Source organism: Cupressus sempervirens, chromosome 4, assembly GCF_028749045.1.
Source record: "Cupressus sempervirens isolate cs-2001-9-10 chromosome 4, ASM2874904v1, whole genome shotgun sequence".
Lineage (NCBI taxonomy): Eukaryota > Viridiplantae > Streptophyta > Pinopsida > Cupressales > Cupressaceae > Cupressus > Cupressus sempervirens.
Genome location: NC_143121.1, coordinates 42,965,172 through 42,970,462, shown reverse-complemented (window position 1 = coordinate 42,970,462; position 5,291 = coordinate 42,965,172).

The following is a 5,291-nucleotide window of genomic DNA, read 5'->3' as shown; positions in this document are numbered from 1 at the left end:
TTACAATGGGATATGCATGACAAAATTATGTTTACATATCATTGAACAAGCAACAATTAAATTAAATATATGAGATTGAAAATGTCTTAAGTTGCATACTTCTTATTCTGAAGATGAATCAATGATTGTGATTGAATACGTCAACTAAAAAACATACATAGTTTAAACATTCAAATTCATGAAATGTTGAGTGAGAATGCTTGGTTTTTAGAATCATGTATTTTTGTATTAATTTGATTAGATCATCTGAGTAGCTAAAAGTAAAAATCATTTAAAAAATTGAAATTTTGGAATGATGAATAAATAAAGATTGGCTAGACTCATGGTGTCATGCAGCTACTTGCTGCTTATTTCATAAGGAAAAAAGTGGTAACGTGGAGTTCTTTAAGCAAAATGTACAATCTAGACCTTGAAGGCTTTGAAGACAAACTTTTAGATGGTGTTTCTTCATAGACAAATTTATGATGCGCCTCACCACCTCTGAAAATATCAGCATAGAATTCATCACTAGAAGATTTACGAATTGGAACTCTACTACCGAACTCATCTCTGCTTAAAGGGAATTCAAAGACGGGCAACTCGGAACCCCCAAAGATCGGAAGCTTAAATACTGGCAAAGAAGAATTTTCATACTCGAGAAGCTCGAACACGGGTAAACTGCTGGAATTTCTTCTGTTCGAATTGAATTATTTTCCAAGTGTTTTGTATAGTCCGTCATATGATCTTCTTAGAAATGGAGACTCTTCTGGCATTTTACTAGAAGAAAAGAGCCTAGGAGGGCCCCCAAAGACATCATTGTATTCCACAGGGTTATGTGGGTCTCTAACTTCGACGGAGCTGAATCTTTTATTTTGAAAACAGATGCCGTCAATGATCTTGGTTGTCATTCTAGCATTATGGATATCGGGTTTAAGTCTGGAAGGTGTAGAGTATTTTCTCTTAAGATTTGAGGCATATTTTCTGCGAACAATTCTACCAGAATCTTCCGTCTGGGTTTATGAATTCATCAAGTCCTATGTAATTGGCTATAAACTGGACAAGAATGAGAGTTGAATTCAAGTGGGCAATTCCAGTTGTAATATTTAAGAACCTAAAATGTAGTTGAGGATAGTTGTGTTGAGGATATGAATTTTTCTCCTCAATCAGCAACACTCAGAAGTTCGTGGAGGCATATGTAGTGCACTGAAAATGAGGTAGAATGTAGAGATGAACACAGGAATAAAATGGATAGCAAGCAAGAATGGGTATGATATGATAAATATGTAAAATAAGTAGTTCGAACAGAGGTTTATAATTTTTTTTATGATATCATATAGGTGTAGATAGATTGTGACAGGATCAAACCTTAGGCACTCTTAATTCATTGGACAAATCCAAAAAAATTGGTGTAAAAATCAAGTCAATACTAGCTCGGCGTGGTACGGAGGCCTACTTTGCAAGCATGTCATGCATTGTAAGGACAGGGAGGCCTGTTGATTTAAAAATTGCAAGTGTAATCATAAACTCGGTTTAAAAGTGTATTGTTTGCTAAAGGTTATCGTGTTTAACTACTTATCATTTCTTTTTGGTAGTCTATGTAATTTCGTCTATTTTATTTCAATTTGGGTTTTAAGTTTTCTTTGGCAAATATTAAGCTGTTGTATAATTATTAATTATATTAAGAAATATAATGATATAATGGAGTTTTAATTAATTATATATACAATAGTTAAAACATATAAGTTTCAATAATCATGTAGGTGCCTAAGGGATATATACATATTTTTAATGTTTAATAAAGTTTTATTTAGATTTTGGTGTATCTATTGGAATGGGATTGAAAACTTTTAGAGACATTTTTAAGTCAAGTGTCTCAAAAAATCTTTAGTCTTTATGGCAAAACTACAAGATTTGGTAGGGGCTTTAAGTGGGTAAGGTCATTGAGCTAAGTAATGATGTAAAGGAGGAGATTTTAGAAAATGAAGAATAATTTATAAAGCACACATTGATCATCAAATTGCAAGTGGCTTTGGCCTTTGCTTCTGTTGGGACTGAAAATTGCATGCTTCAATTTTAGTCACGTTTTGAAAATTTTGGAAAATCATGTCCTAAAGTGCCTTTTATGCATGTGGTCAGTTGGTAGCTTGAGGCCTAGATGGTGTTTGACTGGCTTAACATCTTTCATTTGACATATGCATATGATCCACAATGTTATTTTGCCATCCCGAATCATTCTGTGAAGTCCCATTTTGAGCTAGTGTCAAAATTTGCAATTCTACCAAGTGTCAAATAGCGATCAGAGGCCTAGTTTGCATCTGAATATCTTTTACCCAGGACTGTGTCATGACTAGAAACTTTGAAGATATTTAGTGTGTATAACAAAGAACCTATGTTTCAATTTTCAAGTCTTTTCGAATCCGTTTTACTAGGTTTTGCACCCCGCAAAGTTGGTCGTTTACTGTTTTGTGCATTTAACTAGTTGATCACAATTCTGGGAAGCCTTGTTCGACCAATCATATCTTTGACCCAGTTTACCCAAATGAAAAAATTCTTTTTGCATTGTGTTCTAGGGGTAAGACACTTCATATGTTTCAAGTTTGAGATCATGTCGAATCTATTTGATCAGTTTGCTAACATGATCAAAAACCCAGTTTGCATTGTTTTGTTATGGCTACGGTATCCAGATTGATCCGTACCCCTGTTCGGCATGTTATAACTTTGATCTTGTGATTGGCTAGCCTAAATGGATTGTACCATTGTGTTGTGTCCTAGAAATCTTTGAAGTATGCCAATTCTAAAGTCGTGATGAATCCATTTGCATACTTTCTTATGTCCGTACATTTGCCAAAAATCACTTTTTGACACATTTGTCAGTTAAAATTTCCAAGTGCATGTTTTCGGAAATTCGCCAAATGTGCCCTGTGATTCATCATGAGCCCAAAACATGGAATTATATTCTCTTCATGGCAAAGAACTTATATCCTAGTTTTCAAAACCCCAAGTGATCAATAACCCAGTTTATAATGCCGAACCCGAGCCCAGTTTATGTTTTTTAACATTGTTTGCCTGTAGAGTAATTTAAGTATGGATGTTCGGCAATTAAAATCTCTTGACTGGGAATCCATCATGGGTTGAAAATTTGCAGTGTAATAGAGTATGCAGGATTGAACACTCATGCCAGTTTTAGTGGCTTGGTAATTTGATTGGATCAAGTTTTAATTACAACTTTGTAGAATTGATTAAAAGTGAGTTTCAAATAATGAATTGATGATCATTATGCATATGATTCAATCTTATGACAAAGTAAATGGTGGAAATGGTTTCTTAAAAGCAAAATACAAGGAGCATGTGAAGATTCAAGAAAGAGAGAATTTGGAAAGTGTTCCATTAAAGAGGTTTAGAGGATCACAATATGATGCTGATTTGCTGGCAATTTCAAAAGATAGTATTAATCAAGAAATTTCCACATCAATTAAAATCCACGAGCACAATGAAGCTTTTTGTTGTGAGTTTGCACATTGAATTAAAGAAAAGATTGCATAAAGGTTGCTCTCTCCCACATTGTAGTCTCAATTTGAAAGTTGCAGCTGAGAGGTAGTTTTCAACATAGAAGATGTGCTCCATGTCTGGAGAAAACAAAGAGGACAGCAACAAACATCCACAGAGGGAGAAGCATCCACGTTTTTTAGAGAAATGAACAAATTTGTTGGTGAAACAAAGCTCAAGGTAGCATGTGATTCACGTTTTTGCAGCAAGCAATGAATAAAAGACCATATGTGCATAAAAAAGGAAGCAAACAACCCACATTTTTCAAGCCCATGGCTTCTCCGAAGGTGCATCCACATTTTTGAAGGGGGCAGCAGCATTATAAAAGACCATATGCATAAGAAATGACTATTACCATGAAAAGTTCATAGATTCATAGCAAAAAATGACCAGCAAGATGGAGCTCCACATTTAGAATAAGCAACTCATGCCAAAGGAGCTGGATAGCTCTTCATTGTGTAGAAATCAGCATCTACAGGAGAGTTGAGGAAAATGCAGCAAGTATTATCCCACATTGAGTGGGAAATGATTTTCTTATGTCTTTAAATACAAAGGCTTACACATCTTATAATGTCTAAAAGACAAGAGGCTTTTGTGAAAGCCAGCTCATGTGCATGGGCCTATGTCGGCCAGCTGGCAGGATGCCTATATTAAATTTTGAAGCAAAATTCAAAAACTTTGCCGGAAAATTCAAGTTTGCCGGAAAATTCAAATTCGACCGAAAAAGTCCACAAATTCGGCGGTCGCTACCTCGCTAGCTGGAAAATCTTAAAAAATCTGGCTAGCGACATAGCGAGGTCGCTGAAAAACTCAGGAATCCGGCAAGAGTCAACAGCCAATCAGAAAGTGACACGTGGCATTGGTCAAACCTGGAGTTGACCTGAAATTAAAGATGCTAGAAAAAATAAAATGATTTTAAAATTTTCATTTTAAAATTATTTTGCCAAGAAACTGACATGGACTTTTTTTTAAATAAAGTTTGATTTTCTGATATAGTTTTAACTTTTGAAAGTTCATATATTTGTGAAATATTTTCATAGAGACATAAACAGAGGCCTAATATTCAAACGGCCATATCTGGGGAAATTTTTAACCGAATTAGGCACTCCAATATACCCTCGAAATCGGGAGAACCTGAACTTTCCAAATCTGGAGTTTGTTTTTGCACAGGTGCTTCTTGGTTCAAGTTATAGGACAATTTGTGAAATCAGAGGCATTGGCGACAGAACAGGCTGAGTTCTTCAGTGATAATTAAGATTGGTTAGAGGCTGGTTTTAGCAGTTAGTTGCAATCTTAAGGTGAAGAAAATCAATTTGAGGTTGTTTCCTTGGCTTCTTGAAATCACATTGTAACTAGTTTTTCACTTCTTACCGTGAATGCATCAAGAATCAGTTGCATCATTTCATCATTACTTTTTCAGATATTTTGATGCCTTTGAGAGGTATAATGATGAAGATTTGATCTGCCAGTTGATAACGAGAGGGAAGAAAGAGGTTTTTCAGTTACAGAGGATTGGATTTCAAGTGGACACCTGGCAATTGCATATCAGATCCGGGAATTCATTTATTTCTATATCTTTCTTTCTTTCTTCACTTTGAAGGGGTTCTAGTTTTTGCACTATGAAACCATTCTTCAGCATTTCTTCTTGTATGGAACAGCATTTGAAGTTTTATGCAGATAGTTATTTTTTGTTAGGTGATCTATGAGTTATTTTCTGTACATTTCATGTATTTGATTTCAAAGAAAACAAATAAAGTGCAACAAGA